Source organism: Pteropus medius, unplaced genomic scaffold, assembly GCF_902729225.1.
Source record: "Pteropus medius unplaced genomic scaffold, Ma_sr-lr_union100, whole genome shotgun sequence".
NCBI classification, from domain to species: Eukaryota; Metazoa; Chordata; class Mammalia; order Chiroptera; family Pteropodidae; genus Pteropus; species Pteropus medius.
Window position 1 is genome coordinate 97,960 of NW_024347160.1, and position 13,683 is coordinate 111,642.

At 46.7% G+C, this 13,683-nt stretch overlaps 1 pseudogene; it reads left to right on the forward strand.

Moving 5' to 3' along the window:
- Positions 1 to 9,308: 9,308 nt before the first annotated feature.
- On the forward strand, positions 9,309 to 9,427 carry LOC120614168 (uncharacterized; annotated as a pseudogene).
- Positions 9,428 to 13,683: the final 4,256 nt, after the last annotated feature.

Sequence of the window (13,683 nt, forward strand, 5' to 3'; positions counted from 1 at the left end):
CATGTGACAGACGAGGGGACTGAGTTTCCAGCTCTTTGCCTGAAGTCGCACTGCTAGGAGAGGGGGCCAGGAGTCGGCCCCGCACCTGTCTGGGCCCAGGCTCTCCCCCACAGGGAAGCTGCCACCACACGCTCCATCCTGAGCCACCGGGAAGGTCCTGTCAGCTGGGACCTCAGAGAGGGGAACACGGCGGAAGCAGACCGCGCCCCGGACTCGGGAAGAGCCGATGTAAAAGGCTGGAGGACGGGCGGGTGTAGAAGTGGGGACTCGTCACTGATCTGGTGCTGGTTGTACCCTTGTGAGGGACCAGGCCACCCCCCTCCCCACCCATCCCCACCCTCAGCTGCCTGCCCAGCCGCACCCCCAAACCAGCTTAGTGGTCACGGCAAGCGGGACCATGAGGTAATGTGCAGATTTTCTTCCCATAGTACCACCGAGTTTGGCCCGGGGCTGCGAGGGTGCTCGGGTGACTCCGCGTCCGGGTCCCGTGTGCTCTTCTGGCCCACGTAGGCCTCGGTTCCGGACTCAGAACTGTGTTAGGATCAGCCTTCGGTTTAAACATATGTGTAAGAGAGGTAATAATTGTCCCTGCCTCATCTGGCAAGTGGGAGCAGTGGCCGAGATGAGGTGCGTGAAGGGCCTGAAACAGGATTTATCTCAAGGTGAGCTTCATGCCGGGGTCTGGAGCCTCATTTCAAAGTGGAACTTGCAAAGAAACACTCTTCTCTGCTGCCACCTCGTGTACATCTTGAGACGGACACCAAGTGAGGTTACCAGGAAACATTATTCTTTCTCCAAAGGCTTCTGAGCCAGTGAGGAGAGTGTGTCAGGCCCAGGGTGGTGCCCCAGGCATCCGTGCCCTGGGAGCTGCCCACCGGAATGTGGAGTCCTCATGGTGACACCTGGCACAGGGCTTGGCACACCCCAAATCAACCGCCTTCTCACCAGGCTCTCACCTGTGCGAGCCTCATGCCGCCCTCCCCTCCTGGCTCCCTAACTTCCCCGGAGCAGTTTTTGAACTAACACGGTGCTTAGAGACCCTCTGTACGTCACCACATCTGGGGGGCCGTGGGGTGCCACCAAAGAATTATTTTACGTGAAAAAGAGGCAGCCCAGGACCAGACCAAGAGGAACCGAGGTCTGAGAGTGGAGAGCTCGGGTGTGGAGAGACCGCAGAGTGGCCTGCGGGAGCCGGACTGCAGCCCCCAGGGAGAGCTGGGGGGGCCGGCTGCGGGGGGTGGGGTACCAGGCTCTGGTCTGGGGCTGGAGCTGAAGGGGCCTTGGGGACCCCACTCCAGGTGCAGCATTTGCAAGAGGGGCTGAACTCCAGGCTCCTCGGCAGCTGTGCTGGCACGCCCCCTCCCTCGCACAGCTGTGCTGCCTGGACCTGTCCGTCAGGTGGGGTGGAGTCCGTGGCTTTGCCCTGGAAGAAAGTGTCCTGCCCAAGGCTGGGGCCACTCTCGGGTCAGAGGGCTGGCCCGGTGTGGGAACTGCACACTCTGGGGGGGCCCTGCAGGCACATGGAAGACCTGGGAACACAGTGGAGCCAGGCTAGGCCCCTGAAAAGATCCCAAACCCCCTGGCCACGCACAGTCAGCGACCCCGGGCTGGCGGCCGCCCAGCCCCACACCCCGCCTTCTCCGCTCCCACCGGCCACCTCCGCCGTCCTCGTCACTGTCCCTCTCCTCGACGAGGCGCAGGGGTCGCTCTCTTCCCCGCGACCTCACGCTGACCAGGCCGAGCTCCTGCTCCCGGTCAGTCTCCCTCCTCCGTCCTCCCCTCCCAGGCCGCGATGACGCCCGCCGCGTGTCCGTCCCCAGCCCTCTCTTCTCCATCACCGGCTCCGTAATTTCCTTTCCCGCCCCGTCCTTACCCTTTGTTGATCTCGTTTCTTTCCCCCGTCCTCCTGGGAGGCTCGGCACCGCACCCCTTCCGCTCTGTCAGCCTCTGGCCGTTTCTTCGCCAGCTCCACGGCGGCCTGTCCCCAGCACCCTCAGGCCCGCCTGGCTCTCGGGTGGCCCATCGTCGCCAGCCCTTCCGCCGCGCTCGGCCCTTCCCGCTGTCTCCGCGGCTGCCACGGTGGCTTCCCCGTCACTGTGGTGGAGCAGTTGACACTCAGCCTGTCCCTTTACCCTGCACTCTGCCCTCTGGCCACCTGGGTCTTCTGGGCCCGTCCTCTCCCAGGGCCCAAGCCAGCTACCTGGAGAGGCGGGGCCCTGGGGTCCAGGTGGGTGTGGAAAAAGGAGGCTCATCACTGGGGGGGCAGGGGTCCCTGTCGTTCTGAAAGACGGGATGTCTCTCTGGTAGGCCTGAGAGCCCTGGTGTTCCTTTTGGGGTTCACAGCATTCACCCACGTTTTCTTTACAGCGTTTTCTATGAGGATACTGTGTCTTTGGGGTGCGAGCGGCCAGTCTACTTTCCCAGCTTTTGTCTTTTTCATTTTGACGAGGGAGCAGCGTTTGCCGTGCGGCTGGTTTCTGAGTTGTTTTTAAGCAGTGGGATTGATTCATCGGTCTTTTCTGTGCAGCTTCTCTGTTGACAATATGCTTGGAAAGGCCGTCCCTATTCTGATAATATAAAATTTTTTATTTTTACCTCTAAAATTGTTACGTTGTTTCATCTTTGGTCCAGTTGGAATTGTGTGTGTGTATGTGTGTGTGACGATCGTGTGCTGTCACACCTGGGGTGTGATGACCCACCATGATACTCCTAGTCAGGGACTTGTGATCAGATCATCAAGAGGTCACTCTCCACAGAACCCCTCTTCTTCTCCAGACTGCATTTCTTCCTTGGCCAGGCGGCTGTTCAGATCTTTACCCAATTTTAGTGGAGTTGTTTGTTTTAGACGCCTTTATATAGTTTGAGCAGAAATCCTTTATCAGATGCGTGTTTTGCGAATATTTTTTCCCAGTTTGTGGCTTTTCTTTTGGATCTCTGAACAAGGTCTTTTACAAAGCTTTTAATTTTATAAAGTCCAAGTTACTTTTTTTTTCATTAAACTTTGTGTCCACAGTCATGCTGTGTACACTACTCACCCATTAGTCGCTTAGTAGCCATCTTGCTTGTCACATTGACCGTTGTGGTATCACAGTACTTGTGTTCAAGTGACCCTTACTTTACTTCATAATGGCCCCAAAGCACCAAAGTAGTGAAGCTGGCAAATTGGATATGACAAAGAGAAGCCATAAAGTGCGTCCTTTAAGTGAAAAGATACGTATGTATGTATGTATGTATGTATGTATATCTGTATGTATAGGAAAAACAGTCTATATAGGGTTTGATATTATCCGCGGTTTCAGGCATTCACTGGGAGTTGTGGAACGTGTGCCCTGCAGATAATGGGGGACGACTGTACCAGGTGCAACAAAGTTCTGTCACCTGGAGAAATATCTTTTAATCATGTGACATTACATAGTGTATTCCGTGCATCGCAGTGTAATGTATATATTCTTTCAATAAATTAATACTGAGCTTATTCACAGATGCAGTTAGCATTCTTAAAAACATCCTTTTTTAAAGTTTTGGTTTTATCAGAGAAGTTTTGGTTCACGGCGTAATCGAGAGGAAGAAATTGCACACACACCCTCTGCCCCTGCACAGGCGTGTGTCCTCCAGTATTTCATCCCCGACCAGAGTGGTACGTTTCCTATAACTACTGAACTTACCCAGCTATGTGTTAATCACCCAAAGTCTATGCTGTGTTTTAAGATTTACTCTTGTCTTTCTCAAAAGGGAGCCCCTCTTTCTTGTGGGGAAGCCATATCTTAGGTAAGAACTGTGCTATTAAGGGGCGAAGCCTCATTCTAGGAGTGGAGTCCCACTCTAGAGGGGGTGACATGTGCTGTGCTGTTACGGGGGTGAGCCTTGCTATAGAAGGGGAAATTCTGTTCAGAGAGGGATGTCCCTCTTCAGGAGGGGAGCCCCACTCTTTAGGGGACAGCAACACTATTGAAGAGCCCCACTCTCGTGGAGGACCATCTTTTACAGCTGGTCCCACTCATGTGCACCTTGGGGAAAACACGTGCGTGTCATGAAGAGTTATTCTCTGCTGCCATCACGTGGGTATTTTGAAAATAACACCCAAGTGTATGTCATCATAAACATTTTCTGCTGCCATCTGGCGGGCATTTTGGGAATAACACCACAGTGTATATCATCTCAATTTATTTCTGCTGCTATATCTCATCTGCATTAAAAAAAATAACACCCCAGGGTATGTCGTTATGAAATTTTTCTCTGCTCCAGTGTCTCGTGAATCTTGGGAACGACACAGGAGTGCATGTCATGCAAAACTGTTCTCTGCTGCCATCTCGTGGACATTTTGAAAATAACACATAGGAGTTGGTGGCATGAAATTTTATTTTCTGCTGCCATCTGGTGGGCATTTTGGGAATAACACCACAGTGTATATCATGACAATTTATTTCTGCAGCTATACCACATGTGCATTAAAAAAATAACACCGCAGGATATGTCGTCATGAAATTTTTCTCTGCTCCCATTTAGTGTTAATCTTGAGAATAAAACAGGAGTGAAAATTATTTTTCACTGCCATCTCGTGAGTATTTTAAAAATTACTTCCAGGTATGTAATATCAACGAATATTTTCAGTTAGCATATGGTGAAAATTTTGGAAATAAAGCCTTACTATGGGTCATCATGAAATTTCATCCTCCGCTCCAATTTGTGTGCATCTTGGAAATTACACAAGAGCATAAAAAAAAGTCACTCCTAGCTGCCGTCTGGTGGGCATTCTGGGAATAACAAAGCGCAGATCATAAAATGTTATTTCAGCCTCTGTGTAAGGTGCATTTTGAAAATAAACCCAAAAGAATGTCATTATAATCACCTTTTGTCTACTGCCATTTCATTTGCATCTGTATAAAGACACAGGAGTACATGTCATGAAGTTATTCTCTGCTGCCATTTCGTGTGCACTTTGAAAATAATATCCAGGTGTATGTCAGCACAAATTTGTTATCTGATGCCATCTGGTGGTTATCTGAGAATAACATCACAGTGAATGTCATGAAAAATACTGCTGCTATGTCGTGTGCATTTAAAAAATAACACTCCATGATATGTCGTTCTACTTTTTTTCTCTGGTGCCTTTTCAGGTTACACTTGATAATAACACAGGACTGCATGTAATGAACAACTGTTCTCTATTGCCATCTCGTGGAAATTTTGAAAATAACACCCAGGTGTATGTGAATGTAAAAAATTATTTTCTGCTGCCATCTGGTGAGCATTTTGGGAATAACGCCACAGTGCGTCCCATGAAAAGTATTGCTGCTGCTGTCGTGTGCCTTTAAAAAATACCACTCCAGCGTGTGTCTCCATAAATTTTTTCACTGTTGCCATTTCGTGTGAATCTTGGGAAAAAGAAAAGTGTGTATGTCATGAAATTTGTTCTCTGTTGCCATCTGGAGGGGATTTTAGAAATAATACCTGAGTGTTATGAATACTCATCTGCCGCCATATGGTGATCATTTTCGGAATAAATCACAGTGCATGCCATAAACTGTAATTTTGTTGCTATCTCATGTGCATTCTGAAAATAAACTCTGTGAAATGTCATTATGAAAAGTTTTCTGCTGCCATTTCGTGTGCATCTTGTGAAAAACACAGGAGTGCTTGTCATGAAGTAATTCTCTGCTGTAGTCTTGTGGGCAGTTTGGAAATAATATCCTATTGTAGATCATTCTCAATACTCATTCCACGCTGCCATCTGGTTGTCATATTGGGAATAACACCATAGCACATTATCATAAACAGTTATTTCTTTCGTGATCTCATACAGTTAGAAAAATAACACCTAAGGAAATTTGGTTAAACAAAATTCTTGTACATGGACATCTCGTGTGTTTCTTGGGATAAACAAAAAAGTACATGTCATGAGAAATTATTGTTTACTGCTGTCTGGTGGGCATTTGAAAATAACGGGCAAGTGTATATTAATATAAAAAGTTATTTGCTGCTGCCATCTGCTCAGCATTTGGGGGTTAATACAGGAGTGCACATCTTGAAAAGTTATTTGTGCTACTTGTCTTATGTGCATTTAAAAAAATGACTCCCAGGGTATGTTTTTATAATTTTTTTTCTGCTTCCATTTTGTGTGAATCTTGGGAATAACAGAGCAATGCATGTCTTGAAAAATTGTTCTTTGCTGCCATCTCATGGATATTGTGTATTTCGTAAAATTTTTTTCTACTGCAATCCTGTGGGCATTTTGAGGATAACAGAGTGTAGATCATAAAAATTAATTTTCTGCTGCAATCAAGTGTATATTTTATTAATAACACCTGAGTGTTTGATCATGAATATTCATTCTCTACTGCCATACGGTGGCCATATAGGGTCTATGTCTTCATAAAACTTTACACTATACTGCCATCTGGTGGGATTTTTTAGAATAACACAGCGGTGCATCTCATGAACAGTTATTTCTGCTGCTATCATATGCATTTCAAGTTAACACCCATTTTTATGCCATCATAAAATTTATTTTCAGCTGCCACCTGGTGGGCATTTCGGAATAACACCAGGACATCATGAAAATTAATTTTTTGCCCCCATCATGTGTGCATCTAGAGAATTTGACCAGTGTATGTAAAAAACTTAATTTCTGCTGCCAAATTCCCAGTGAAATTTGGGAATAAACAACAGTGCATCTCATAAACTGTTATTTCTGCTGCTATCTCATATGTATTCTCAAAATAAACTCAAGGGCATGATGTTATGAAAAGCTGTCTGCTGCCTTTCGTGTGTATCTTGGGAAAAGAACATGATTGCATGACATGAAAAATTATTCTGTGCTGCCATTTCATGGACATTTTGAAAAAAATGCAAGTATATGTCATGAAAATTTATTGTTCTGCTTCCATCTGATGGGCTTTTGGATATATAACCACAGCTCATATCATAGATAGTTATTTCTGCTGCTCTGTGCAGTAGGAAGTAACACCTAAGGGCTGGTCGTTAAGAAGAGGTTTCGTCCTTGGCCATTTCACGTGTATCTAGGGATAAACACAGGAGTGCATGTCATGAAAAATTATTCTCTGCTGCCATTTCATGGGCATTTTGATAATAATATGCAAGTGTGTGTAAATATAATTTTTTCAGCTGCCATTTGTTGGGCATTTAGGAAGAACACTGAGTGTAGGTCACCATGAATAGTCATTCACTGCTGTCATCTAGTGGGTATTTTGGCCGTAACACCACAAAGCATGTCATAAAAAGTTAATTCTGCTGCTATCTCATGTGTGCTTGATTATAACCTAAGGTCACGTTGTCATGAAAAGTTGTCCGCTGCCACTCATGTGCGTCTTGAGTAAATAAGGAGTGCCTGTTATGAAAAATTATTTTCTGCTGCCATCTCGTGGACATTTTGAAAATAACACGTAGGCGTATGTCATCCTAAAAATGTATTTTCTGCTGCCATCTGGTGGGTTTTTAGGAATAACACTTGAGTGGTTGTCATCATGAAAATTCATTCTCTGCTTCCATCCAGTGGGAATTTTGTGAGTAACGCCACAGTGCACGTCATGAAAAGATATTTAAGCTACTCTCCCATGCACATTTCATAAATAACACCCAGGGGCATGTCATCATAAAATGCTTTTGTCTGTTGCCAATTCGTGTACACTTTGTTAAAAACAAGGATTGCATGTCTTGAAACATTGTTTCTGCTGCCATCTTGTGGGCACATTGAAAATAACACCCAGATATATTTCATCATAAAGATTTATTTTCTGCTGCTACCTGGTGTGAATTTTGGGAATAAAATCCGAGTGTAGCTTAGACACAAATTTGTTTTCTGCACCCATCTTGTGTGCATCTCACAATTATACCAGATTGTAAGAAAAAGTTATTCTCCGCTGCCATCCGGTAAGCATGTTAGGAATAACACCAGGGTTTTGTCGTCATGAATATTCATTCACTGCTGCCATCTGGTGAGCATTTTGGGAATAACATCAGAGCATAAGTAATAAAAGAAATTTACTCTCTGCTGCCATCTGGTGTGCATTTAGGAAATAACAGTAGACGGTAAGTAATCGAAAGTTATTTTTTGCTGCCTTCTGTTGGGCACTTAAGGATTAAACCGCCATTGTTTGTTGTCATGAATCTTTATCATTTGCTGCCATCTGGTGGGCATTTTGCAAAGAAGATCACAGCACATGTAATAAGGAATAACTTCAGCTGCTGTCTTGTGTGCATTTAAAAAATGACACCTAAGGGCATGTCGTCTGTGGCCATTTCATGTGCATCTTGGGAAAATTAGGGAAGTGCGTCATGAAAAACTATCTTCTGCTGCCACCTCGTGCCATTTCGCAAATTACAAAATAGTATATGTCATCATAAAAAGTAATTTTATGCTGCCATCCTGTGGTCATTTTTTGGAATAATAGCCCGGTGTATGCCATCATGATAATATATTTTCTGCTCTCATCTACTTTGCATCTTGGAATAAATTCAGAGTGGCTGTAATGAAAAAAAAAATTACTCTCTGCTGCGATCTGGTCAGCATTTTGGGAGTAACACCACAGTGCATGTCATGAAAACTTATTTCTAATGCTGTCTCGTGTGCATATAAAAATAACACCGAAGGGCATGTTGTTTAGAATTTTTTCTCTTCTCTCATTTTGTGAGAATATTGGGAATAACGCAGGACTGCATTTCATGAAAAATTCTTTGCTGCCATCTCGTGGGCTTTTTGAAAATAACACCCTGGTGTATGTCATTAGAAATATTTATTTTCTGTCGCCATCTCGTGGGCATTTTAGGAATAACATCGGAGTGTGGGGCATCATGAAAATTCATTTTCTGCCACCATGTAGTGTGCATCTTGGGTATAACATTAGAGTACAATTAAGAAAAAGGCATTTTATGCTGCCATCTGGCTGACATTTTTGGAATAACATCCAGATGTATATTCTCAGAAAAAGTTATTCCGTGCTGTCATTCTGGGCATCACTTGAGTAACACATGCATGTATGTTATCATGAAAAGTTATCATTTGTTGCCATCCAGTGCGTATCCTGGGAATAACTGATGAGTGTATGTCATCATGAGTTATTTTTTTGCTGACCAGTCCTGGGATTTGAGAGCGACCACCTAGATCTTTGGCGCTGCCGCAAACCGGTAAGACCCATGGTACCTTAGCGCGGCTGGCGCCTCCTGGCCCCCTCCTCGTCAGTGGAACCCCTGCGACCCGCCCCGCGAGTAGGTGCGATGCAGGCGCGCGCATTTCCGGCGCCGGGGAGGCCAGGCGCAAGCTCTTGGGGAGGCAGGCGACAACCTCTACTGTCTACAGCCATACCACCCTCAATGCGCCTGATCTCGTCTGATCTCGGAAACTAAGCAGGGTCAAGCCTGGTCAGTACTTGAATGGGAGACCGCCTGGGAATACCGGGTGCTGTAGGCTTTTGCCACCGCCCCCTCCATTTGCCGCCCTCCAGCCAGGGTGCCCCTGGACGCCCCTGGGCCCTGCTGACTCGCTGTCTCAGGTGTCCCGGGCAGCCGCCCGAGCCCAAGCGCTCCTGCAGCCAGCCGTGGGCTGTTTCCTCTCTTCGCTCCGGGCCCTTCCCTTCCTGGGCTCCGCGGGGTGGAGCCTAAGGGCGGAGGGTTCTGGATGGATGGCGAGGTCGCGGGGCCGAAGCGTTGCCTTTGGTGTGGACGGTATCTCCACTTGGTTTTGGGCAGTTCGGGCTCGGCCAAACTGGCCCCTTCGGTATGGCCGGGAACCGGGCAAGGTCCGGGAGGAAGGGGCCAGGCGAGCGCGCGCTCCCCCGGCCCCCCGAAGACCTGTGCGCAGCGCTGGAGGGCTCAAAGCGCGGGTAGCCTCTGCTCCGCGAGGGGTCTGCGCTGCATCGCGTCTGGGGCCGCTCTCTGGCCAACGCGGCGCCGCGGTGAGGGTGACGCCGCCTGAGCGGGTCGCGGACATCAGAGGCGAGCGCTCGTCCACGCCGGCCGCGGCCATGGCTGCTGCTCCGGCCCCCCGAAGGCTCTGGGTCTTGTCGCGGAGGCAGGCTGCCAGTCAAGGCAGGGCGGGAACAGAGGAGGGGGACAGTGGAGGAAGGGAGGAGGAGGAGAGGAGGAACAGGGGAGGGAGGCGGGGAGGTGATAGGGGAAGGCGAAGCGAGAAGGAGGAGTCTCTCAGTGACCGCGCGGGGTGGGGGCGGGGTGTCGGCAGGATGCAGGGCGTCACCCTTCTCTCCGCGTTTCCCGGAAGCATCGCAGGAGAAGGTCCCGAGCCGTCCGGCGTCCGGGGTGGGTCCTGCGCGGCCTTGGGCTTGTGGACTCCACGACGAGGCCACTCGCTGACTCATTCGCCAGACGGCGCTCTCCGTGGGCCAGCATCCTATCTCGAAGGCTACTTTTTCAGTGAGGAAATTTTCCAACATCTGTCGTCAGAGGAAGTAAATTTTTGTAAATTTTCCGTTAATATTTTAAATGCCTGTTTGGCACTATAGTGACAGCGTCCTACTGAAACGATGCGTTCTGGTTTACTTTTCGTTTCACAAAACAGTTTACCGTTTTAGTTTTGTTTTTGCGTTATACTGTCCCTGAGTCATTCAATATTTATTATGTGTTTACAGTGTCCACTCAGATAAATAAGGCCGGTCTTGGTCTTCAGACGCCTGTGAGGCAGCAGAGTCAAAAACAACCAAAAGCGAGGCTGGGAGTCCCTGCCGTCCATCTAAAGGGGCACGAGGAAAAGCAGGCTTCAGACATTTGAATCTCCCCATATGACAGTTAGAAGAGTCTTCCTTTTGCTCTCTGAAAATACTCTTCCAAAAGTGCATTTAGGGCACAGATGGAAATCCTAAGGAAAAATCAAAGATTTATATCTTCTGACGTGCATATGACGCAAGGGCATTCACAGGTTTACTGGAACCTGGGAAGTGAAGGGTTAAGATGTAGTACTCCGTGCAAAACACTTAGGGGATTAGAATAACAATGTATTATCTTTCAGAAAGATGCACTCAGCTGGTGTATCAGCTGGGTTGTCTGATCCTCTCTCCAGATACATTTCCGTCTCAGGCTTCTTCACTGCATGGAGTCTCGGCATGGTGCTCCCACAGGGCAAAAACAGATGCCGTCAGCCTCATGAATCCAAGATTTTTAAACATGTGTGAGGTCACTTCTACCACATGCTATTGGTTAGAGCAAGCACAAGGCCAGTCCACATTCAAGTGGGCAGAGGGATAAATTCAGTCCTCAATGGAAGGCGTGGCAATGTCACATGAGGAGTAACATGGACGCAGGGAGGCATGATTCAGGAGATCACTATATAATGATCTATCACAGCTACAAACAATATTTCATGTAAGAAAGGCACAGAAGAAATCACGACTGATAGCTAGGGTCCAGAGCTGAGGGCCAAGAAGCAGTGAGTACTCCCACATACTAAATCAGCAGAAAGGCCTCTCAGTAACTGTAATTACCCTATCCATGGAAGCAGGAGGAGCAGGAGGAAAAGAGTGGGAATCACTGGAGCCAGGAGCTGCGGGCTTAGGAGGGGCTGCTGCAGCTTTCCTCAGCCCCTTTCCAAAAGCCAGTTAAGAATCTCTAGCTCTAAGAGAATTGCCTGCAGATTCTGGGGGTGTCCACATAAAAGGAACACTGGAAACTCATATTCTAGTGTACATCGAATTAGGACACAGGCTAGTTGACCTTCCCAAAATGCACATGAACTGTATAATGACGGCAGAGCAAGCAGAAAGGCCCATGAGTGGAGTCAGCTATCACTTCTGCTTCGATGAGAACATTCGTTTCCAGTAGGCCAAGTGAGCAAAGAGAGAAATAGCTGGGCTCGTGCCATCACGTTAACGTCAACACTAAAAGCTAATTTCTGAGGGAAAAAAACCAGTAACACTCGCCCACAGTGCACACCACTGAACACGAGAACTGAGAGAGGTTGGGACAGGATAAGCAGGACACTGGATTCGGAGGGCCCCTAAAGAACTCACACTTGTGCTTTGTGTAGAAATCCAGTATTGGAATATCTGTCAATGGCCAATCAGTGCTGTTCCAAGAATTAGTGTCAAACAGCATGAGGAGGATGACAACGATGGCCCGTGAAGCCCTTGGACTCCTGGAGAAGCTAGAACCTGGAAGACAGAAGAGGAAGCTGCAGCCCACAGGTAAACTACACTCCCCACCAGGTGGAAACTGGAAAAGAGGCAACAAGCAGGCCATCCACTCTTCCCATTTCGGACCCTCTAAGGAACAGAGCTAATAGCCAGCAGAAATGAGGAAGTCAGGAAGCGAGGGTTTCCATAGCTCCCCAACTCTCATGGGCTCAGAGTGGCCCCCCAGCACAACACCCCTTCCGCTCTGTAGTTGAGCAGGGTCTGGAAATCTGGGGCGAGTGGCTGCTGGCTGTAGTGCTAGCAGCTTGGGCTTGGTCTCGCTGGTAATGCTCAATGTGTTATTTGGGGTAGAAAGTTTGTTATGCCAGATGAATAAATTCTGGGTCAACTTTACATCATAGTGCCTACAGCTAACAATACTGCATTGTACAGTTGACATTTGCTAAGGGGATGAATTTTATGGTTCTCACCACACACACAAATAATGATGATAATAATAATGATAAATGAAGATCATGTGAGGAAACTTTTGTAGGTGGACGGATATGTTTATGGCATACTATATGGGTGGGGTTGGTTCACAGGTGAGATCTCCAGGCTCATCAAGTTGCATACATTAACCAGGTACAGCTTTTTGTATGTCAATCATACCTTCATAAAAATGATTCAAAAAAATAAAATAAAATAGGAGATAATATAGTCACCCAAAGCACTAAGCACATTGCCTGATATAGTGAATGTACGATTAATGAGACGATAGTTTAACCTCAGCTCAGGACTGGGGGCATGCCATAAAATATTATTTCTGCAACTATCTTACGCGCATTCTGAAAATAACACCCTAGGGAATGTTATGAAAACTTTTGTCTGCTGCTATTTCATGTGCATCTTGGGAAACACAGGAAAGTTAGTCATGAAAAGTATTCTCTGCTGCCATCTTATGGGTATTTTGAAAATAACACATAAGTGCATATCATAAAATTTATTTAATGCTGCCATCTGGTGGGCTTTTTGAAGATAACATGTATCTCATGTTATGATGTATCTCATCATAAAAATTTATTTTCTGCTGCTTACTGGTGTAAATTTTGGGAATAAAACCTGAGCGTAGTTGAGATACATATTTGTTTTCTGCACCCATCTTGTGTGCATCTCGACAATTATACCAGATTGTAAGAAAAAGTCATTCTCTGCTGCCATCTGGTAAGCATATTAAGAGTAACACCAGGGTTTTGTCATCATGAATATTCATTCTCTGCTGCCATTTGGTGAGCATTTTGGGAATAACATCAGAGCATAAGTAATAAAAAAATTTACTCTCCTGTTATCCGGTGTTAGGAAATAACAGTAGATGGTAAGTAATCAAAAGTTATTTTTTGCTGTCTTCCGTTGGGCACTTAAGGATTAAACTGCCATTGTTTGTCATGAATATTTATCCTTTGCTGCCATCCTGTGGGAATTTTGGGAATAACACCACAGGGCATAGCATGAAAACACAGTTCTGCGCAATTTTGTGTGCACTTATAAAATAACACCCAAGGGCATGCTGTTATGAAATTTTTCTCTGCTCTCATTTTGTATGAAT